General features: G+C 45.0%; 1 protein-coding gene across 1 annotated transcript in view; it reads right to left on the bottom strand.

Moving 5' to 3' along the window:
- Positions 1–24,693, bottom strand: part of Alas (5-aminolevulinate synthase) — a 144,348-nt gene that overhangs the window by 110,589 nt on the left and 9,066 nt on the right. The gene's annotated exons all lie outside the window — the stretch shown is intronic.

The following is a 24,693-nucleotide window of genomic DNA, read 5'->3' as shown; positions in this document are numbered from 1 at the left end:
CGTGTGCGTGTGTGTATCTAATTGTGGTATACAAGAAAGGAGCAACGCTCGTTGGGTCCCGTCTATTATTATTATTTTTTTTTATCATACGCAGCCAATTCATATTCTTGATTCCCAATGATCATATTTAGATCTGAACTCATGTATTGTTTGAGTGTGTGTGTGTGTGTGTGTGTGTGTGTGTGTGTGTGTGTGTGTGTGTGTGTGTGTGTGTGTGTGTGTGTGTGTGTGTGTGTGTGTGAATCACGAAACACCACTCAGGTCTAGTTAAGCCATTTCGCTTTTGTGTCTGGGAATCGATCCTGAAATCCCAGAACCCAGTGCAGGACCGCCTGCCTACCCCATGCGAGACGACAACTCCCATACATTACCACAACGGGTTACCCCGTTCCACAGCGATTAGGAGGGGGAAAGGTGGAGAGGGGGAGAGGGGGAAAGGGGAGAGGGGGAGAGGGGGAAAGAGGGAAATGGGAGAGGGGGAAAGGGGAGAGGGGGAAGGGGAGAGGGGGAAAGGGGAGAGGGGGAAAGGGGGAGGGGAGGAGAGGGAAGGAGGGAAGGGGAGAGGGGGAAGGGGAGAGGGGGGAAGGGGAGAAGAGGAAGGGGGAAGGGGAGAGGGGGGAAGGGGGAGAGGGGGGAAGGGGGAGAGGGGGAAGGGGGAGGGGGGGAAGGGGGAGAGGGGGAGAGGGAGGAAGGGGGGAAGGGAGGGGAGGGGGGAAGGGAGGGGGAAGGTAGGGGGAAAGGGGGAATGGGAAAGGGGGGGGAGGGGGGGAAGGGGGGGAGGGGAAGGGGGGAAGGGGGGAGGGGGGAAGGGGAGAAGGGGAGGGGGGATGGGATGGGGGGAAGGGGGGAAGGGGGGGGGGGGAAGGGGGAAAGGGAGGGAGGGGGGAAAGGGGAGAAGGGGAAGGGGGAGAAGGGGAAGGGGGAGAGGGGGAAAGGGGAGGGGGAAAGAGGGTGAAAGAGGGTGAAGGGAGGGGAGGAGGGGGGAAGGAGAAAAGGAGAGAGGGGAAGGGGAGAGGGGGGAGAGGGAGAGGGGGAAGGGGAAAGGGGGAAGGGGAGAGGGGGGAGAGGGAAGGGGGGAGGGGGTAAGGGGAAAGGGGGAGGGGAGGGGAAAAGGGGGAGGGGGAAAGGGGGAGAGGGGGAAAAGGGGGAGGGGGAAGGGGGAAAAGGTAAGGGGAAAAAGGGGGGAGGGGGGGGGGGAAAAGGGGGGGGAGGGGGAAAGGGGGAGAGGGGGAGGAAAGGGGGAGAGGGGGAAAAGGGGGAGAGGGGAAAAGGGGGAAAAGGGGGAGAGGGAGAAGGGGGAAGGGGAAGAGGGAGAAAGGGGTGGGAGAAGGGGAAAAGGGGGGGGAGGGGGGGGAAAAGGGGGGGGGGGAAGGGGGAGGGGAAGAGGGGAAAAGTGGGAGAGGGGGAAAAGGGGGGAGAGGGGATGGTGAAAGGGGGGCAAGGGATGGGGGGAGCTTATTTCTTCAGCCCCGTCATGCTGACGCAAGTGGCCGCAAGTCTCTTGATAAGATAACGATGGTCACTACGCTCGCCCCCTTCCCCCCACTCCCACGGGGTGCCAAGCAGACGAACAAAATACACACTAAAACGTTGGTAATGGTGGTGGTGGTAGTGGTGATAGTGGTGGTGATAATGTTGATAATAGCGGTGGTGGTATTGGTAGTGATTGGTACTGGTAGTGATGGTAGTATTGGTAGTGGTGGTAGTATTGGTAGTGGTGGTAGTATTGGTAGTGGTGGTAGTATTGGTAGTGGTGGTAGTATTGGTAGTGGTGGTAGTATTGGTAGTGGTGGTAGTATTGGTAGTGGTGGTAGTATTGGTAGTGGTGGTAGTATTGGTAGTGGTGGTAGTATTGGTAGTGGTGGTAGTATTGGTAGTGGGGGTGGTAATTATAACACACTATTATTATAACCAAGCTCTGGTGTAACTATCACAACCTTAACTTCACTGGGAATACCTTTGCGAATACTAGTTGAGAATCCCCCCCCACCCCTTCGGGAATACCCATGGGAATCCCCACAATCTTCTTCCTACTTCAAGTCTTCAGCGTCTTTCTTGCAAAGACTCGAGATTAAAATAATAAATAATAAAATAAATGAATCAAAATAAATTATAAACTTGATCAAAATAAAATACATAAAATCAAATAACCACACTGCTCACAAACAATATATCATTTACATGAGCAATACTCATAACATAAAAGCAATAACAAACAACAGAAAGATATCAAAAATAAATAAATAAAATAAAAATAAAATAGTAATAATAATGTACCGCCCACCGCCCGCGATCTTCCGGTCCCGCCCGCGCGAGGTGGTTGCCCACCCCCACTTCCCCTCCTCTGCTGACGCCCCTGCTGTCACTCCTGCTGACGCCCTCTGCTGTTGCACTGTCCTTTCTTTGGCAACAAAACAACGACGACGGCCACAAAGATGCCTATCAACGACATCTGAATCCATCCATTGTCTCCTCCTGCCTTCTTTTCTTGCAGAGGTGAAAGGTGAAAGGGGGTGGGGTGAAAGGGGGGTAGGGTGTGAAAGGGGTTGTGGGGTGTGAAAGGGGTTGTGGGGTGTGAAAGGGGTTGTGGGGTGTGAAAGGGGTTGTGGGGGTTGAAAGGGGTGGTAGGGTGTGAAAGGGGTGGTAGGGTGTGAAAGGGGTGGTGGGGTGTGAAAGGGGTGGTGGGGTGTGAAGGGGGTGTGGGGGTGGGAAAGGGGTGGGGTGTGTGTGAAAGGGGTGGGGTGTGTGTGAAAGGGGTGGGGTGTGTGTGAAAGGGGTGGGGTGTGTGTGAAAGGGGTGGGGTGTGTGTGAAAGGGGTGTTGGGGTGTGAAAGGGGTGTTGGAGGATGAAAGGGGTTGTGAGGTGTGAAAGGGGTTGTGGGGGTTGAAAGGGGTGGTGGGGTGTGAAAGGGGTTGGGGGTGTGAAAGGGGTGGTGGGGGTTGAAAGGGGTGGTGGGGTGTGAAAGGGGTGGGGGTTGAATGGGGTGGTGGGGTGTGAAAGGGGTGGTAGGGTGTGAAAGGGGTGGTGGGGTGTGAAAGGGGTGGTGGGGTTGAAAGGGGTGGTAGGGTGTGAAAGGGGTGGTGGGGTGTGAAAGGGGTGGTGGGGTGTGAAAGGGGTGGTGGGGTGTGAAAGGGGTGTTGGGGTGTGAAAGGGGTGTTGGGGGTGTGGAAGGGGTGGTGGGGGTTGAAAGGGGTGGTGGGGGTTGAAAGGGGTGGTGGGGGTTGAAAGGGGTGGTGGGGGTTGAAAGGGGTGGTGGGGGTTGAAAGGGGTGGTGGGGGTTGAAAGGGGTGGTGGGGGTTGAAAGGGGTGGTGGGGGTTGAAAGGGGTGGTGGGGTGAAAGGGGAGGGGGTGGTGGGGTGAAAGGGGGTGACTGGGAGGTAAGTGACCCGACAGTCCGGTCCCGGGTCGACCTGCCTCTGCCCTCGGCGATGGTATCCTCTTTTGTTTATCTATTTACAGGGACATCATTTCGTGACCGAAAGAGGGAAGGAGGGGAGGGGGTGAGAGGGAAAGGTGAAGGAGAGGGAAAGGTGAAGGAGAGGGGGAAAGAGGGATATGGAGAGGGGGAAAGGGGGATATGGATAGGGGGAAAGGGGGATAGGGAGAGGGGGAAAGGGGGATATGGAGAGGGGGAGGGGGATATAAAGAGGGGGGAAATGGAGAGGGGGAGGGGGGATATGGAGAGGGGGAGGGGGGATATATAGAGAGGGGGAGGGGGGATATGGAGAGGGGGAGGGGGGATATATAGAGAGGGGGAGGGGGGATATGGAGAGGGAGAGGGGGATATGGTGAGGGGAATAGAGAGGGTAAGACGGGATAGGGAAGGTGAGAGGGGGTAGGGAGGGTGAGAGGGGGCAGGGATATGGAGAGGGGAATAGGGAGGAGAGGGGGATATGGAGAGGGGAATAGGGAGGAGAGGGGGATATGGAGAGGGGAAGGGGATGTGGAGAGGGGAAGGGGATGTAGAGAGGGGGTAGATCGAGGGAGAGGGAGGGAGAGGGAGAAGGAAAGAAGGATAGGGAAAGGAGGAGAGGGAAAGGAGGAGAGGGAAAGGAGGAGAGGGAGAGGAGGAAAGGGAAAGGAGGAGAGGGAAAGGAGGAGAGGGAGAGGAGGAAAGGGAGAGGAAGAAAGGGAGAGGAGGAAAGGGAGAGGAGGTGAGGGAGAGGAGGTGAGGAAGAGGATGATAGGGAGAGGGAAAGGAAGGTAAAAGTTGTCAATCACAAGTCCAGCACGTGACCCAAAACCATATTGAACCCCATCCATCCACACATACACAGCCACGTGTCCCACATCCAAATAGAGGGTGTGCTTAGTCTCGACACAGAAAATATGAGCCTAAGTGCAAACTGAGACGCAGGCGACATAGCACAGGCAACGCAGCACAGAGTAATGATAGATTTCCTGTTGCTGAATTGAAGTACAATACGTATTTCTCACTTGAAATGCTGATGTAGTACATATAAAAGTATTTCATGTTTATCCTGTACTTCAATTCAGCAACAGGAAGTCTGACTTTCGTCTGTGCTGCATCCCCTGTGTCGCCTGTGCTGCGTCGGCTGCGTCTCAGTTTTAGTCTAACTAAAGGGATAGTCTCGTTGTTCACCAGACCTCAATTCATTTGACTTCTAAAACAATTTGTCCTTAATGAAAATTAAAGACAAAAGATTCCTGGGGGAACACCTGTGTGTGTGTGTGTGTGTGTGTGTGTGTGTGTGTGTGTGTGTGTGTGTGTGTGTGTGTGTGTGTGTGTGTGTGTGTGTGTGTGTGTGTGTGTGTCTGTGTGTTGCGTGTGTGTGTGTGTTGCGTGTGTGTGTTTCGTGTGAGTGTGTGTGTGTGTGTGAGTGTGTGTGTGTGTGTGTGTGTGTGTGTGTGTGTGTGTGTGTGTGAGTTTGTGTGCGCGTTTGTGTGTGCGTGTGTATGTGTGCGTGTGTGTCTGTGTGTGCGTGTGTCTGTATGTGCGTGTGTGTGTGTGTGTGTGTGTGTGTGTGTGTGTGTGTGCGCGCGAAGTTTGCATGACACTCTAGCTATCGCCTGATGCTTTTATTCAGCTGAGGGATGGGTTTCCCAGAGCGGCGAAAACTTTTTTTCGCAATGAAAAATAATTCTCTTGAAAATGCTCAAGAAATTTTCGAGAATTCAAAATTTTATTCTTCAATGATGTAATATAATTATAAGTAATGGAATTTTATTCCTCCTAAGAGTTTTTGATAATGGAACTATATTATTTCATAAATTTTCAAAACTGATTAGATTTTGAGTTTGGACTTTCGTGATTGGGTCTGATGTCAAGCGATGTTTACAGTTCTATTTGAACTTGGTTCTGGTAGAGATACCGACTATTAGATTTTACATACTTTAGTTTATATATAAGTATTTTCATTGCTTTATTAGCAGTAATTGCAGTATATCTTGTATGTATATGATTTATAATCTTTAAAGCCTTAGAAATAGGCAAAGAAAAGTCAATTTTCCTTTATAAAGTAATTTTGAGGAGCTCAATTATGAGAAATGTCCCCTGGCTCATCCTGATCGGTATGAGAGAGAATCAGGCCGATTTGAGGTTTGTGTGGGAGAGGTTTCACACAGAAATACCTCGACTTGATGGCCTTCCGAAGTGTAATATCTCCATTGTACAAATGTTCAACGAGTTCTACTCCAGTTGAACTAACCTTTCCGTTCAGTACATCGAGATCGTCGACATCTTCGTGAGCGACGCTGAAAATGAAAACGACACTAAGGTCGAACAGATCGTCTTTGACCGTAAAGCACATGTTCTCCCGTGGAAGTGCCAATCCAAAATCTGTGATTTTTACTGCGCCGGTCCTGTCTAGAAGGATGTTTCTAGCGGCCAGATCGCAGTGAATAAGTCCCATTCTGTGGACATGGTATAGTCCGTTAAGGCACTGCTGCCAAACGGATTTGATTTCGCCCTCGCTAAAGAGGAGGCCCTGTGCGGCCATGCGATTGACGGCGTCCTCCAAGTTCAAGTCCATAATTTCCAGGACGAAGTAAATGTATTCATCCTCAGCCTCTCGAATAACTTCATGCAAGCGGACTACATTTGGATGTCTTCCGATGGTTATAAGAGCATTCATTTCGGTTTCGGCTGCTTTGGAGGAGACATCTTCCAGTTGGCACTTAATGGCCACTGTCTCTCCAGTCGACCTTTTAACCGCTCTGTGAACCGATCCAAAAAATCCAGAGCCCAATCGTTGTCCAATTTCGAAGTTTTCGTTGAGAAGGCTTGAGGTGAATTGGCCTGAAACAACCTCTACTCCTCCTCCTCCTTCTCCCCCAATAACTCCTTCGACGCTTCCAGCACCGTTGAGCGCACTTCTGATCATCGAAAATAAAAGGTTTCCCGATGACCATAGGAGCCCGGGGACCAGAAATCATATCTCGGCGACACAAGTTCAAACCGAGATATGAACCGACCCCTATTCACCCTCTTTGAAGAACTTAACACCGAAGTATGAAGAATAAACAACCTAAACCCATATTGTTCCTTGACTTTCACTGCTGTTTGCTTGTTATCTCTGCCTCCAAACTCTTTCATTGGACCGAGAGACATTTCTTGCACAGTAAAAGAGCTAAAATACTATTTTGATAAGTAGTACGAGTATGTACACCAAGATAATAAGAGGAGGACTGACTTTCCAATGATTTATGAGCTCATATATATTCAAACTAGTTTTCTAATGTATATCAAACCATTAATATGTAATAAAGATGCAAATATAGGCAACAAGAATTTTATTGAAAACAAATAAAGAAATATAGATAAATTAATAAATAAATAACCAAACATACAAACACAAGTAAATTACTTAATACGAAGATATATAAATGTGTAAGTGAATAAATGTCTACACACAAAATACAAAAATACATTCCCATACTGTTCAATAGAAATTCACAAAGACCTACAGTATATGTATTCCTCTTCATATATAACATAAGAACATAAGAACATAAAACTAAAGGCGTTCACTCACGTGTTTGTGTGTGTGTGTGTGTGTGTGTGTGTGTGTGTGTGTGTGTGTGTGTGTGTGTGTGTGTGAGTGCGTGTTTGTGTAAAAATGATTGTGAAAGACACGCTCAGGGGAACCAGATTTCAGTCAACAGGAGAGCTGAAAGAGCCATCGGAAAATTACCTGAAGGGACTACTGAAAAAGGACTTTGAGGAGGTGGTGGTGGTGTGTGTGTGTGTGTGTGTGTGTGTGTGTGTGTGTGTGTGTGTGTGTGTGTGTGTGTGTGTGTGTGTGTGTGTGTTACTGTGTGTGTATTTGTGTTTCTGTGTGTGAATAGGTGTGGGTGTATGTATGTGTATACATATATATATATGTGTGTGTGTGTGTGTGTGTGTGTGTGTGTGTGTGTGTGTGTGTGTGTGTGTGTGTGTGTGTGTGTGTGTGTGTGTGTGTGTGTGTCTGTTTCATCAGACAGGTAGCTTGGATTGTGATTAGACTGTGTAAAAGGTACACCCTAAAATAGTTCAGGTTTATGCACCAACTTCGCAGAGTTCAGACGATGCAATCGAGTCGTTCTATGATGATCTAAGTCAGGTAATGGATCAAGAAAAAAGTAAGTACACGTTTATAATAGGCGACTTTAATGCTAAAGAGGGGAAGATGGGAGACGAGTCGTGAATTGGATTGTTTCGAGTAGATGAAAAAAAAAAATGACAGAGGCGAGATGTTAGTCAATTTTGCAGCGAACTACAACATGAGGATAATGAACACTTTCTTCCAAAAGCGTGTAGGTCGTAAATGGACCTGGAGAAATCCAAAAGAAGTCCAAAAGAACAAAGAATTCATATTAGGAGATGAGAGCAAGATCGTTTACAATGTTACAGTCATAAATAAAATAAACATAGGTAGTGACCATAGAATGGTAGGTTGCACAGCTGAATTCAATTTCAGAGGCGAAAGTAATAAACTAGTTTAAAAAAATAAGCCTTGCGAAGGTTAAGGATAACAAGAAGAGAATTAATTTAGAAATTAAAAATAGATTCGATGCTCTAAGAACTAATGAGGATACCGTCGAAGACATGAATTTCAATTTAGTAAATATCATTAGGGAAACGGCAGAGAAAGTAGGAAGTACAAAGAGTATTAGAGAAAACAAATACTTCAAAGCTACAAATGACCTAGTTAAAAGAAGGACCATGCAGATTAAAAGCAGGAAAGACGAAATAGAAAGAGTAGAACTAAACAAGCTTTTCAACAAAAGGCAGAGATCAAAGAAAAGAAAGAGAAACTTGAATGAAATAGCGGAAACTATTCGGAAAGGTGAAAGTACTAACCGGACGGAGAGCAGACACACACACACACACACATATATATATATTTATTTTAATATATATATATATATATATATATATATATATATATATATATATATATATATATATATATATATATATATATAGCGATAGTTAGACCCATCCTTGACTATGCGGTACAGTTACAGAATGGACATAAATTCACTAGAATCAGTACAGAGAAGAATGACCAAAATGATACATGGACTCGGAAATTTGCCTTACGAAGAGAGGCTTAGGCACCTAAACTTACACTCTCCGGAAAGACGCAGAGTGTGGGGTGATCTAATAGAAGTGTTCAAGTGGATCAAAGGCTATAACAAGGGTGATGCAAACAAGGTCATCATAATAAAACAACAGGGCAGGACTTGCAGTAATGGGTATAAACTGGACAAATTTAGATTTAAGAAGGAATTAGGCAAGAATTGGTTTACTAATAGGGTGATCGATGAATGGAATAAACTTAGTAACCATGTAGTAAGCGCTGAAACTATCAGTTGTTTTAAAAAACGATTAGACAATTTTATGGATGGGGATGACAGGTTGTGATGGATACGGAGCTCCCTAGTGTAGGCCTTATGGTCTTTTGCAGTCTCCTTTATTCTTATGTTCTTATATATATCATGGCAAGTACTAGACGATTCTATTACCTTGGAAGATTCCTCATTCCTCTTCATAAACAATTAAAGACTACTCTGTGTGATCTCTTGTTGTTCGATGCACTTCGTAAAGGATTGAATATTTTCTCAAAACCTCTATTAAGGATTCTCCCCGCAACTGAGCATTCAGTTTTACATCAATAATACCAGGCGATTTTGTGCACATGGGAGAGACCTCGACTTAAGTGCGTGTGTGCGTGTGTGTGTTGCGTGTGTGTGTTGCGTGTGTGTGTGTGTGTGTCTGTGTGTGTGTGTGTATTGTCTGCCTCCCACACCCCATCAACCTCAGGACGAATTATGACCTACTCAAGGTCTGTTGCTTAATTCACATTTCTGTGTAAACTCGACCTTAAGGATTAATATTCTCTCCTGTGTATGATGTCACGCCCTTTGTCAAGTGCTCAACCACAATCGTCCTTGCTGTGTCATTCATGTGACGTCACACACACACACACACACACACAAACGACTCGGTGGCGCAGTGGTAGCGTTAGCGACTGCTACTACAGCGATCAGAGTTCGAATCCCGCCCTGGGCTGAAATAATTTAAGTATCGCTGCGATGCGAGTCGTTACTCCAACTCTCGTGGGCGGGGAATTGGGGGGCACGTGTGTAAATTCACAGAATTACCCATAGACCGGTCATATATGAGCTCTGAGCTCTCTTCCGGGAGGGTAATAGCTGTCGATCACGAGTCCAACACGTGATCCAAGATCATGGTGTGGGAAAAAAAAAAAAAACATATGAAGGAGTGGCCTGCCATCTTTGCTCCTCCTGGATGAAGGGCCATCCCTAAACCCGCCACATTGCTCGGATCAGGTCAGGGGCAGAACAAAGAAACAAAATTTAAGAAGCACAGGTACACCTCACACCAAAGTACGCCGGCGGTGCGAAGGCTGTATCGCCTATCAAGGGATAGCGCGGCGATCATGTCGTGAATTAAAAGAGAAAAAAAAAAATATATATATATATAATAATAATAATAATAATAAACAAAATAAAAAATTACAAGCCAACCTCACTAACAAAATATGTATTACTGATCCCCAAAAGAGACGTCAATGTGTCACAGCAAGACATCGTATGTCACGTTAATCGGATTATGGCCTTCGAGTGAGCGGCCGCCGCAGTGGAAGGACGGAGAGAGGTAGGTAGGTGTAGGTGTAGGTAGGTGTAGGTGTAGGTAGGTGTAGGTAGGTGTAGGTGTAGGTAGGTGTAGGTGTAGGTAGGTGTAGGTGTAGGTGTGTGTGTGTGTGTGTGTGTGTGTGTGTATTCACCTCGGATCTGCTGCAGCCTCTGTCGAGACAGCCAGACACCACCCTACGGCAGCGAGCTCAGAACTCATTATTTGCCGATCTCTGGGTAGGTCTGAGACCACTCACACACCACACACCGAGACAGCAAGGTCAGAACTCCTTGACTAACGTCCCGTACCTACTCACTGCTAGGTGAACAGGGGTTACACGTGAAAGGAGACAAACCCAACTTATCTCCGCCCGGCCGGGGAATCGAACCCCGGTTCTCTGGCTTGTGAGGCCAGTGCTTTATCAATCCGCCACCGAGCCGTGTGTGTGTGTGTGTGTGTGTGTGTGTGTGTGTGTGTGTGTGTGCGCGTGTGCGCGCGTGAGGAGCCTCCAGAATGAGGCGTCGTCATGACAACCGGGCAGCCCTTGGCTTAGATTCCTATTGTCAGGCAAGTACTGTGCAACTCCAAGGGGGATGCAAAAAAACATAAAATAAATACATAAAATAATAATAAAATAAACAAAATAATAATAAATGAAAATATAAAAAAAAAAAAAAAAAAATTTTACCTTTAATAAAATAAAATAAGACAATAGCCTATTTTCTCATTCAAATTTCGTTGGTTCACATTAAACATATCCAGCGATACCATGGCAATATAGGTGGGATTACCATTTTGTACATAAATATAAACTTATCACATTGAACATATGTACACGTTTATTAACTAAACAACTGCAGAAAGGACGTCGACCGAAGAACTGCTCATGTACTACGAGTTCCTCTTGCGGATGGGCTGTGAGGAGGAGGAGGAGGAGGAGGAGGAGGAGGAGGAGGAGGAGGAGGAGGAGTTTCGCCAGAAGCCAGAGACCCCCCCCCCCACCCCAACCTTCCTTGTTGGTCCTCCACCGACCACAATGTGGTCCCGGAAGGAGCAATGGTGGGAGGGGGAAGAGAGAGAGTGGGAAGAGGGAGATAAGGAAAAAGAGGGAAAGAGGAAAGAAGAAGAGAGAGGAAAAGGAGAAAGAGGAGGAGAGGAAGAGATGATGAGAGGGAGAGAGGGGAGGAAGAGAGGGAGATGCAGAGGGAAGGAGAGGGCTAGAAATAAAGGAAAAGAAGAGAGGAGAGGGGGGAAAGGAAAAGAGAGGGAAGGAGAGAAAGAAAGAAAAGGAAGAGAGGAAGATTGAGAGAGAGGGAGGAAAGGAAGATTGGGTAGAAGAGGGAGGAAGTGAGGGAAGAAGAGGGGGAAGAAGAGGGGGAAGAGAGGGAAGAAGAGAGGGAAGAGAGGGAAGAAGATAGGGAAGAAGAGGGGGTAAGAGAGGGAAGAAGAGGGAAGAAAAGGGAAGAAAAGGGAAGAGAGGGGGAAGAGAGGGAAGAAGAGGAGGGAAGAAGAGGAAGGAGGAGGGGGGTAGGAAGAGGAGGAAGATAAGAAAGAAAAGGGAGGAAGAGAAGGAAGAAAAGTGAGGAAGAAAAGTGAGGAAGAGAAGGAAGAATAGGGAGGAGGAGAAGGAAGAGGGAGAAAGAAGGAAGAAGAGGGATGAGAAGGGATAGATAGAAAGGAAAGGAAGAGAGGAAAGGTGTAGTGAGAGAGAGAGAGAGAGAGAGAGAGAGAGAGAGAGAGAGAGAGAGAGAGAGAGAGAGAGAGAGAATGACGTCAGCACGGGGATTTTCCTGGTCTAAATGGGCAGGTATGCAACAAGGGAACACACCCTCTCCCACTCCCTCCCCATCCTCCTCCTCCACACACCGCACTACCTACCTACTCTACCCTTTGTAGTGGTTGAGGTTAGATTAGTTTAACATTTTTCTTCTTGTAATTTATTTTACCTGCAAAGTTTGGTCTCCACAACCCGTTTTCTTCATCTTTGTATTCCCATTTTCTATTGCACACACATCCTTACCCTCCCTCCATCCTCTCAAAGTCTACACAAGAACAGGACACCTCACTTCGGACACAAATCCTAACGTTATGGCGTCACGTCATCAGCAGGCTACCTCGTCACTGCCACACCTCTTGACGTCATAGTTCTCTATAATGTGACCAGCCCTGATCTTGTTTTGACTTTGACCGTCTCACCCTACTTTCTCTCCCCCTGAACTTGAGGTGACCCACTTGGGGTCAAGCGTCCCTTCTGACCTCAGGTCAACTGACCCTGGGCTGCCCAGATGGATGGAAGCGCTGGTGAAGTGGTGGCAATAACATTAACATTAACAAAGGTAGTATTAATACATGAACAAAGGAAATTTTCCCGGCTAAAACAACAATAATAATAATAATATAATAATAATAAAACAATAATAATAAAATAATAATTGTAACAAAATAATAATAAATCCTATTTATAGCAATAATAATAATAATAGCATTAACAATAATTATCATAATGTTAATAATAACAATCTACCCCACACAGGCTACAGTGATTGCCACTTTCCCTAGCTGCTTAACTTCAGCTCCTTGAAGATGCGATTCCCTCTTTAACTAGCAACAACCAAACTAGAAAATAACTACAACTTAAAAGCAAATAATCACAACACTGATCGTAACTAAGCCTTGAAAATATTCAACAACTGCACTTAATTGCGATAAATTACTTGCAAATTAATTGCAATTGCGAAGGGTCTGCAATTAACCCCTTGCGTACCTGGTGGTCCTTTTCAACTCATTATGGCAGCCGCCAGGTGATTTAATTACCCCCCTCTTCTCCCCTCCCTTCCCTTCCCTGACCTCAGTGGGGGGAGGGGGGATTACAGCCAATCTCGATTAAGTGGGTGGCCAGCTTAATTGCCCCCCAGGGGCATATTACTGACCTGTGATCAAGCCACTCTCTTGGAATGAGGCCAAGATAAAAGACAAGCCCGGTCAGGTCATGTCATCAGAGGTCAAACGAACCAAACTCAAAATTGCCTCTTTTTTTTTCTAAGACTATTCAAACTAATATGATTAATGGTTAAACGTCACATGCTTTCCCTATCAGAAGGCTAGGACGGTGCCCCTTACAGAGGACACTGTATCGTGGAATTGAATGAACCATATCCTTGGTCCAACTCGCCGGCGGGAGAGTTCGAACCGCCATCACTTCGATGTTCGTCGCAAGTAACGACGCCCTATAACCCATTCGGCCAGCGAGGATCCAAAAATGAATATATAAATTTATAAACAAATAAATAAAATTTATTTAAGAGTTCAATGACCTGATACAAGCAGGAACAAGGGGAGAGGGAGAGGGAGAGGGAGAGAGAGGGAGAGAGAGAGAGAGAGAGAGAGAGGGAGAGGGAGAGGGAGAGAGAGGGAGAGAGAGGGAGAGAGAGAGAGAGAGCATTTTGGAACTTTCTAGGTTTCGCATAGACGCACAGAACTCTAAACTATTGAATATTCTAGATATGGATACTAGTGTACAGTACATATAGACTGAATACTATTGGAACAAACACAAGAATTGCATGAAAAACGTGCAACCGAAAAAGATGGTTAATTAATAAAAAAATTAATCATATAAATAATCATAAAAATATAAATATTAATTATCAAAAATTAAATCATTAAATATTATATTATAAAAAATATAATTATAAAATATTTTATCTATTATTTTTATCATTATTTCTAATACTCTGGTAATTTCATGTCAACAAACTGCTGCTTAATATCATTGTCAACTTAACCATGAAATGTATTTCAGAATACTAAGTATGTATGTATTTTGAAATCCCACGTCCATTATTATTAGCTTTTCTTTCACTGACAATGCGCAAAGAACCCAATTTTATGTTTTACTGTTTACATAAATGATATTAATGTCGTCTGGGGTGAAGAATTATCTGGTGGGATATCCTGGGGGTAGACGACGCCTCAGGTAGCCAATCTGGGGGTGACAAATCCCAAGATAAATCCCCCATCCAGCCAAAAACTCCAGATTACGCCACAACCAGCCAACCAACCAGCTGAAGCCACATTTAGCCAACTTCCCAACCAGCCAATCAACAAGCAGACAGCACAATCAGCCAACCAACCCGCCGATGCTACATTCAGCTAACTAGCTAACCGAAGCCACAATCAGCCAATTAGTCAGCCAGACAAGAAGCCAACCAACTAGCCGATGCCACATTCAGCCAACTAAGCAATAGAAACCACAATCAGCCAACTAGCCAACTGAAGCCACATTCAGCCAACTAGCCAACTGAAGCCACAATCAGCCAACTAGCCAATTGAAGCCACATTCAGCCAACTAGCCAACTGAAGCCACATTCAGCCAACTAGCCAACCAGGCAAGCAGGTTCTCGACAAACGGCATTTTGGGTCGACCCAGGTACAGAAACATTCCAATCACGTTCAAGGTCGACTCTTTACTCCTACAAAAGGAAGGAAGACGGGGAGGGAGAGGGGGGGAGGAGAGAAGAGGGGGAAGGAGGAAAAGAAGAGGGAGGAGGAGAAAGAGGAGAGGGAAGAATGAAGATGGGGAGGAGGTAAAGGAAAGGTAGGAGGAAGAGGAGGAGTGAAGAGGGGGAGGATGAAAAGGAGGGGAAGGAGGAAGATGAGAAGGGGAGGGGGAAGAGGAGGGAAGGAGGAAAAGTAGGGGAGGAGGGGAGGAGGAAAAGTTTGGGAGGAGGGAGTGAATAGGGAAGGATGAGGGAGTGAAGAGGGGAGGGAAAGGAGGAGGAGGAGGAAGAGGAGAGGTGAAGAAGAGGTGAAAGTGAAAGGAAAAGTGAGGCTGCAGGAGAAGAAAGGAAAGAGAAGGAGGGGGAGGAAGAGGAGGAGGAGGAAGGGAAAGAGGTGGAGGAGGAGGAAGGGAAAGAGGTGGAGGAGGAGGAAGGGAGAGGGGGTGGGAGGAGGAAGCGAAAGAGAAACAATAAATGAAGGAGAGAGATTAACAAGACAGGAGGAGGCGGAGGAAAAAGAGGAGGAGGAGGAAGAAGAGGAGGAAGAGGAAGAGGAGGAGGAAGAAGAGGAGGAAGAGGAGGAGAAGGAAGAGGAGGAGAAGGAAGAGGAGGAGGAAGAGGAGGAGGAAGAGGAGGAAGAAGAGGAGGAGGAAGAGGAGAAAGAGGAGGAGGAAGAGGAGGAGGAAGAGGTGGAGGAAGAGGAGGAAGAGGAGGAAGAGGAGGAAGAGGAGGAGGAAGAGGAGGAGGAGGAAGAGGAGGAAGAGGAGGAGGAGGAGGAGGAAGAGGAGGAGGAGGAAGAGGAGGAGGAGGAAGAGGAGGAGGAGGAGGAAGAGGAGGAGGAGGTGAAAAAGAAGAATGAAACAAAGGAGACGACGACAAAAAGGCGAAGCAGATGAGGAAGAGGACGACGAAGCACTCCTCCTCCTCCTCCTCCTCCTAAAGAGACCCACGACCGCCTCATGGTACAGCAGGGGTACATGATCCAATAGGTCGTCTCCCCCTCTCCCCCCTCCCCCGGAGCGACCTCTTTACCTCTCAGGCACTGGACGGGGGGGGGCAGTCGTGAGGGGGAGTAGGCGTGAGGGTGAGGGAGGTGGAGTGGTGATGGGAGTCGTGAGGGGGAGGGTGGGGGTAACGAGGGCAGTGGGAGTGAAATTGGGGAGTAGGGGACCGGGGAGGAGTGGGAGTGAAGTTGTGGAGTAGGGGAGGGGGAGGAGGGAGTAGGGGGAGAGGGGGTATAGGAAGGGGAGGGGAGATGAAGGGGAGGGGGAGATGAAGGGGTAGGGGGAGAGGGAGGGGGATAAGAAGGGGAGGGGGAGAAGAAGGGTGAGGGGTGAGGAAGGAGGGGTAAGGAAGGGGGAGGGGGAGGGAGTGAGGGGGAGGGAGTGAGGAAGAGGGAAAGGAAGATTGATGGGGAGAGGAAGGTGGAAAGGAAGATGGATGGGGAGAGGAAGGGGGAGGGGGAAAGGAAGTGGGAGGGGGAGAGGAAGAGGGGGGGAGAGAAAGATGGAGTGGGAGAGGAAGGGGGAGTGGGAGAGGAAGGGGGAGTGGGAGAGAAAGGTGGAGGAGAAGAGCAACGGGGAGGGGGAAAGGAAGGGAGAGGAAGAGGAGGAGAGGAAGGGGAGATGAAGGGGGAGGGGGAGAGGGAGAGGAAGGGGAGATGAAGGGGGAGGGGAGAGGGAGAGGAAGGGGAGATGGAGTGGGAGGGGGAGAGGAGGGGGAGGGGAGAGGAAGAGGAGAGGAAGGGGAGGGGAGGGGGAGAGGAAGGGGAGGGGGAGAGGAAGGGGAGGGGAGAGGAAGAGAAGGGGAGGAGAGGAAGGGGAGAGGAGGGGGAGAGGAAGGGGAGGGGGAGAGGAAGGGGAGGGGAGGGGGAGAGGAAGGGGAGGGGGAGAGGAAGGGGAGGGGGAGAGGAAGGGGGAAGGGAAGAGGAAGGGAAGAGAAGGGGGAGGGGAAGAGGAAGAGGGAGGGGGAGAGGAAGGGGGAGGGGGAGAGGAAGGGGGAGGGGGAGAGAAAAGGGGAGGGGGAGAGGAAGTGGAAGGGGGAGAGGAAGAGGGAGGGGGAGAGGAAGAGGAAGATGGAGGAGGAAAGGGAGAGTGTGAGGGGGAAAGGGAGAGGAAGTGGGAGGGGGAAAGGGAGAGTGGTAGGGGGAGAGGAAGTGTGGGAGGGGGAAAGGGAGAGTGGGAGAGGAGAAAGGGGAAGGGGGGGTGAAGAAGTAAAGTTAAATTTGCGTGTCTGGCCGCGGGCGACCTCAACGCCACCGGCTCCAGCGTGGCTCAAGGCTCCTGGAGTGGTTAGTGACGTCATCAGCCCCTTCACTGAAGAGAAGGGGGGAGCTTAGGAGATGAATAAAATAGCCTGACGGGAGCCAGGATGAAAAAAGAAGGTTTTTACGAATTTAACACTGACAAACTCGAAAACTCCAAACTTTATATTTCTAATCTTGGAATACTGATGAGGGTGGGGAGTATACACGTGTCTTCGAAAAGTCCAGATCTCGTCATTTAACAACAACGATGTCTCGATCAACATTGAGAATATGCCGTTCTTTCCGTAGGATCACAGTCTCTCAACGAAGAAAATATACCGAAGAACTACTAAACTTGTAACCTAATGTTGAGAAACAAATCATACGTAAACTGCTCAATCTAAAACAATCTAAAACAAACAAATGAATGAAGTAAGAAACATACAAATACACAAGTACAAACAAATGAATAAATGAATAAATCAAGAAACAAATACACAAGTACATAAACAAATAAACATATTAATAAAATACCCACGAGAAACTCAGGAAGGTACTGATGCAGATTCTCAAGGAAATCGATGACCACAGACCTGGAAACACTTTGGCGCGGTATCGAGACGAGATGTGAAAGTCTAACCTCAAGTATAACCTCAAATATAACCCCAAAGGTTAAACTCAACCCTGGAAGTAAGCTGAGACAACCTCTTCAACCACGTAGTCGCTTTAATACACCTCACGCTGCACCAATCGCATGGAACACAAATCGAAGCCTAAAGATTAACTCAAAAACGTTATCACATTGGGCTATATTTCCTCCGACTGTTGAAGCAGATTTGCATATGCTGGAGGAAAATAAATTTCCTCCAACATATCAGATTCATTCCCGAAAGTCGAAGGAAAAATACACCAATGTGATAACGCCCTTGGTTGAACATACCCGACTGTTGTGTGTAGACCCTATTAACTCAAAGATACCTTCTCGTATAAATCCAACACACAACTACAATCAAGACATGTATGTTATACAACAGATTACGTGCCATTCTTATCAAGCAAGGTATTAACTTTAATCACAGTGATGAACATAAAGAATATTAATTCAATATCTGTCCTTGATATCTTCTCAAAGTAGAGGACACACTTGTCCTATTATTTAGTCTAGTGCCTTGACCTACCCCCCCCCCCAATCAGCCACGACCCCCAAAATACCAGGTCAACATGGCCTAGCCGCACGCCATACCTCCGTCCCGTACACGGATCGATTCCAGCCAATTCCATTCCAGTCAATAAGACAAGTGGCCGACAATTACTTCCCTTGATGTAGTATGGATCCCTGGAAGCAACAGCACGCAAGGACGTCTATACTGGCCTTCCAGGGCCAATGGCTCGATGGGCTCATTTCCTGCTAGATTACTCCGCGGCACGCTCAGACGTTGTAAAAGGAAGGACAATTCCGGCGACATCACCTATACGTTATATGTAATTAACTTAATACGATATGTGAGTATATGTAATCATGTACTTGTTCAGTCACGTGTTGCTTGATGGTTCTCCGCCCTTTTCACTCTTATTCCCTCCACGTATTCATAAATTATCAACATTCGTGTAGATCCCTCATCATTTTTCTCCTAAATCCCATCCCACCAAACAAGATAAACAAAAAATATAATAATAATAATAATAATAATAATATGTTGATGAAGAGAAATCCTTGACTTTCTTAAAAGTTGACAATCATAATCATCTCATTTCTTCTGCTAGGACAGACGGGTTTATTTATTAATTATTCAGATTCCTCGTATTATCATCACGCCATGGCCCCCTTAAATTCTTGTTTTAACTTAAATCTTGCCAAAGGGATTTACATTAAAAATCCAAGGATTCTCACACAAATTTGTGTTCAAACTCCTTGTTAATATCGTGTGCAGAGAAAGAGAGAGAAAGGAAGTGTGTGTGTGTGTGTGTGTGTGTGTGTGTGTGTGTGTGTGTGTGTGTGTGTTTGTGTGTGTGAGAGAGAGAGAGAGAGAGAGAGAGAGAGAGAGAAGAGAGAGAGAGAAGAGAGAGAGAGGAGAGTGGAGAGAAAGGGTCGGGAGAGAGGGAGAGATACAAAGAAGCAGAGAGAGCGAGAGGGAAAGAGAAAGAGCAAGAGCGAGAGAAAGAGAGAAACAGAGCGAGTTAGAGAGAGGTGGAGGGGGGGGAAAGGTTATGGCCTCCCAAGTTAATCTCTACTCCAAGAGCGGAGCCATGTACGGTACAGAAGCCGCCGCCGCGCCGCCCGACCCTCCCTGGATTGCACAATTCCCTACTCCCTACTTTCACCTGCCATACCTGATGGCCCTTCCCCCTCCCGTTCTACCTGCCGCCAGGCGATTTTATTCGTCTTCGTGGCGTGTTCGGATTTGTATCCGCTCCGCACCTCCAGGGGCTCGGGTTCGATCCTTCAACAGTTTCGGAGACAAATAACCGCCTCCTGGTGTCAGTATATCTGTCTCTCGCGATTTGGACAGATTTCGGTTGGGAAAAAGTTCGAATCCTGTGAACCTTTGCCCAATGGAGCGTTGACGACCTCCTCTCTAATTACCACAATTAGGGGGGAAGGGGGAAGAGGCAGAAAGACACCTCAATAATAGAAGTGATACTCCATATGGGATATTGACTGCACAAGTTTCATGTATTCAATTGCTTAGGAATTTTAGTGACGCCCACACGGACCAGAGTCGCGTATCATTCTTTAATGATCAAATAATAGCCACATTTTATATATATATATATATATATATATATATATATATATCAGTTCTACTATTCGGAGATATTGTTAGCAAGAATAGAAGCGCTGGTGAAATACTAACACACACACAGTATCGTTGCGCTGCGAGTCGTTACTCCAACTCTCGTGGGAGGAGAGTTGCGTGTGAATGCGCGCGCGTGTAGGGTCACAGCATTACCCATAGATCGGTCATATATATGAGCTCTGAGCTCTCTTCCGGGATGGAAATAGCTGTCGATCACGAGTCCAACACGTGATCCGAGACATTGGTGAATCTCACACACACACCTGAGCTGGGGTCTTTCACTGTTACCCTTGAGACATTATCCTGTCTGCCGTCGGTTGATTTTATTCAGCTATGGGGGAAGGAGGGGGAGGGGAGAGGGGAGGAGGGTTAGGGCACCGCTGGTAGACATGCAAACTACCTTAACCAGTTCTAGCCCTCGACGCTAGCAGCCAGCCCAACAACAACAACTCCATCTACTTGCCGGACTGCATCACAAAAACGCTGCAACGACCTCCTCCTCCTCCCTCCCCTCCTACCTCACCATCATCATCACTATCAAAGTCTATATCGTCACCATCAACACCACTGAGCCATCACCACCAGTGGCATCACCATTTCCACCACCACTACCATCATCATTACCACCATCACCATCGCCACCACACCTGACCCGATCCGTTCTGTGGATAAGGGAAGTGGGAAGGCCCAACATCCGCTCCCTAGAGTAAAACAGCTGGTAGAATATAGTGCACAGTAAACACACACACACGCACACATATATTATATATATACATATATTATATATATATTATATATATATATATATTATATATATATATATATATTTGACAATCTCTAAATATATATATATATACATATATATATATATACATATATATATATAACTTCATTGGTTCAGTTCAATACTGTCCCCATGGATAGAAATCCTGATTATTTCTGTTAAAAAATCCAAACTAATTTGAGGTATTCATTCAAGGACGTCGGTCCGTTTCATTTTTTTGCTTTCTTCTAATTGAACTAGGAAGCAGATTTTTTTTTTTTACTGAAAGTCATGTTCACCATTGTAGTCTTCAATGAAATCTGTCAAAACTGTACTTACTAAAAAAAAAATCTATTTTGCAAAAATAATCAATAACCAAACCACTACTAGTCCCCAATTATTTGAACTTGTGTTTTTTTTTCTAAGAAAGTATTGGGCATTGTTATAACTATCAAGACACTAAACATGCGTAGGTTCAGTGATTATTTTTTTGCTCTACTGATACATCTACCCTCACAGAATTTTTAAATTGTTACTGACATAAATCCTTCTAGAAATTTCAACATTTAATACATCATAAAAAGTCATTCAAAATGTAGAACAGTGTCAGCCAAAAATAAATGAAAATAAATAAATAAAAAATAAAATAAAAAATAAAAATGCAAACTGACAAAAAAAAATCATTATTTTTTTGCTTTCTTCTAATTGAACTAGGAAGCAGATTTTTTTTTTTTACTGAAAGTCATGTTCACCATTGTAGTCTTCAATGAAATCTGTCAAAACTGTACTTACTAAAAAAAATCTATTGTGCAAAAATATTCAATAACCAAACCACTACTAGTCCCCAATTATTTGAACTTGTGTTTTTTTTTTCTAAGAAAGTATTGGGTATTGTTATAACTATCAAGACACTAAACATGCGTAGGTTCAGTGATTATTTTTTTTGCTCTACTGATACATCTACCCTCACAGAATTTTTAAATTGTTACTGACATAAATCCTTCTAGAAATTTCAACATTTAATACATCATAAAAAGTCATTCAAAATGTAGAACAGTGTCAGCCAAAAATAAATGAAAATTAAATAAAAAATAAAATAAAAATAAAAATGCAAACTGACAAAAAAAATTCATTATTTTAGGGAGAAAAAAAAAATAGAGAAAACAGGTTTCAAAGTCTACCTTGAGATTTTTACACTCCAGACGTCAACGTAATGGGCGTAACTGGTGAAATATGCATATAAATTATCTAACAATTCTTTATTCAATTAAACCAAGGCATTCAAGGTGTTCCTAAAGGTGGATATTGGTAGCCTCCTCTCTTATGATTTTCTCCCCTTCTCTGCTGAGGCCCTCTTCTGTTTCAATTGTCTAGGCATTTCTTCTTCTGTCTAGGCATTTCGAACACTTATAAGTGTTTGTACGCAGTAGGAAACCAAATGGAAGCATAGAAAACGCGGTGCATAGTAAATGTCAACACAGTCACGTGGATCACGCGTGCGTCCCTACTCACGTTGTGGCAGGAACTGATGCACTCTCCCTCCTCTCTCAAACACACGCAACATAGTTGCTGCCAAATACATTATCTACAAGGACAAAGTAAAATTCCGTAGTCAAAACAACAAGTCAGATATATGTAGTCATGCGTTCTGATGCCAGGATTGCCAGCATACGATAATTATATTGAAATAATAATTTAGAGCAAAAATCGCAGTATCAGTTTATTATTTCGGGAACTTGTTGCCAAAACTTGAAACTATTTTCCAGATTTTTCAATTCCTTTAATAATTATTTTCCCTCTATAAACATGTAAACACGCACATATATATATATATATATATATATATATATATATATATATATTATATCCCTAATCTATATTACCTAATACTTCTCCGAGAAACTGGTTTGCCCAAACACCTCCTCACACACCTCCTCATTCCCAGATCCCTTCCCCGTACCCACCAGGCTTCACCTTTGCCCTGTGTACTCAGAGAATAAAACAAAACAAGAATACAAAACAAAAATTAAACTAAAATAAAATGCGTGGAATACATTTAGTTTCTGATTGTTTTCTGGATATCACCAAATCAGTTTTCTTTTGCCGTCAGGCGATTTCATTCGGCCGAGGGTGATCTATATGCACCGACACCCAAATATCCCGAGTCACTTTACTCGTGTAAAACTCGGCCCGGGGACAGAGTGCCAGTATACCGCGGTTGAACAGTCCACGTGGAGATGCTTCCAGTCCCTTTAAGTCTTCTCTGAGTTGAGCATCTTAATAAGCACATCCCATTTCCTATCATGCAGTATATTTATTGTACTTATATTACAAGGCTGCAATATACATATTATATATATATTATATATATATTATATATATATATAATAACATGTGCTGTGCATTAATTTCAATTTATACCGATGTTCTTCAAAAATATACGATTATTGTCGTTTGTTTATAGAGAGACGTGGCAACTCAGCAGGGAGTGACGTCACACGGTATCTCCGCAATGATGCCAAATCTCGCTGTATTCTCTCTAGTTACTACCGCTCTTTTCTGACAGTATCTGGCGCCTCCCCCAGAGAATGGCATCAAGGTCTCCAAACATTGCCAAATATCACTGCATCTTCTTTATCTATTGCGATTATTTTCTCGGAGTGTCTGGCACATCTACAAAGAATGGCGCCAAGGTCTCTTAAAGTTGCCAGATTTCGCTCTCTGACCTTCCTATAACGCTTTCTTTAACAAGAATCACTTTTACTTTTATTCTGGCTTTTCATTCATTACCGTGGCAACCCTTTGGCAGGAAGGAAGGATATTACATTAACTTCTTAAATACCGGGTAACGTTTTCAGTCTAGTTGCAGGTTGGTTATCTAATTTATTTCCTTAGCAACCCTTCGTAATTAAAATAAAATTAAATAAATAAAATAAAATGTGAGAGATATGGCAACACGTAATGAGTGACGTCACGTCGTCTCTCCGTGGCGGACATGCCAGATGTCGCCATACGAAAAGGCCACCGAGCCGTTCAATTCCAATACGTTTAATTTCGCAGATACTGCACTATGTCGCCCGATCACGCACCTGACTCGATTCATATTGAAAATTCGAGTCACGTTCGTGTTGTAAAGAAATTTCCAAGTCAGTGTGTCATTAAAGAACGAGAAGATTACTTTCGACATTACAGATCGACTAGCCGCCTACGTGACCAATTTCAATTCCCCTGTGCTTAGTACAAGACAGTTTATAATTTCCAATTACCTAATACGATTCTTCGATAATCACCTTTACAGCGAAGACTGAAAGTATTTTAAATAATCAATTCAGGTTGTGAAAAAGATTAATAACAAGCGATTTAAATCGTCTCTTTGATCTCGTTTCCGGCCAAAGTCAACATTCAAAAGTAACGGGATTACTAGAAGATAGGGCTCTCATCCGGGTGAATAATAGCTGTCGATCACGAGTCTACATCGTGATCCAAGACAATATTTAAGCGTGACTTTGTTACGTAGCCTATTAATCAAAGACTCCCTTTTGTCAACTTTACTCATGCTGTCGTTCAACGGGATTAGGAAATTATATATATATATATATATATATATATATATATATATATATATATATATATATATGTATTAGTATTTCCAGTTAGAATATTTTCTTGTTGACAGACGAGATTAAATGATATTGATGTTTCTGGATTATTTATCTTTTTGTTAAGAACTTCAATTTATCTTGCTAATTTACGGTGTTGGACTGATAGTTTGCTGAGTAGCTGTCCGTATGAGGTTGCAACGTTTCGGTCTTCTCTGTAGACCATCTTCAGGCTAATTGTTTGGGTGTGTGTGTGTGTGATGTTTATATACTATTTTATTTCTGATTGTTTTGGGTGGTGTCGTGTGAAGCGATCATCCTGATTGGCTGCTGCGTAGTCATCAGGAATCACTGGGAGAGGTGAGGTCAGGTCCGCTTGTGGGATGGGAGAATCTGGAGGTCTATACTATGTATGTTCATGGTTGGTTTTAATTCTGCTATATAGATTGCTTCAATAAATGCTAATCTGCGGGAGTCTCTTTCTCTGTCTATTATTACTGTTCCTTCTTCTAAGTTTTGACGGGTGAGGGAAGTGTTATGTTTGGTGTTATAGTGATTCTTTATGGATCCCTGTTGCAGGTGGCAGGTCAAACGTCTTGTAAGTTTAGTCCTCGTCATTCCAATGTATGTTTGAGACCCACAGTTCTCAATGGTACAGTTATGTTGGTAAATGACGTGATT

The sequence above is a fragment of the Oratosquilla oratoria genome, chromosome 40, assembly GCF_046742065.1.
Source record: "Oratosquilla oratoria isolate Oo_2021 chromosome 40, ASM4674206v1, whole genome shotgun sequence".
Lineage (NCBI taxonomy): Eukaryota > Metazoa > Arthropoda > Malacostraca > Stomatopoda > Squillidae > Oratosquilla > Oratosquilla oratoria.
The sequence above is the reverse complement of the archived record's forward strand: the minus strand, read 5'-3'. Positions and strand labels throughout refer to the sequence as shown.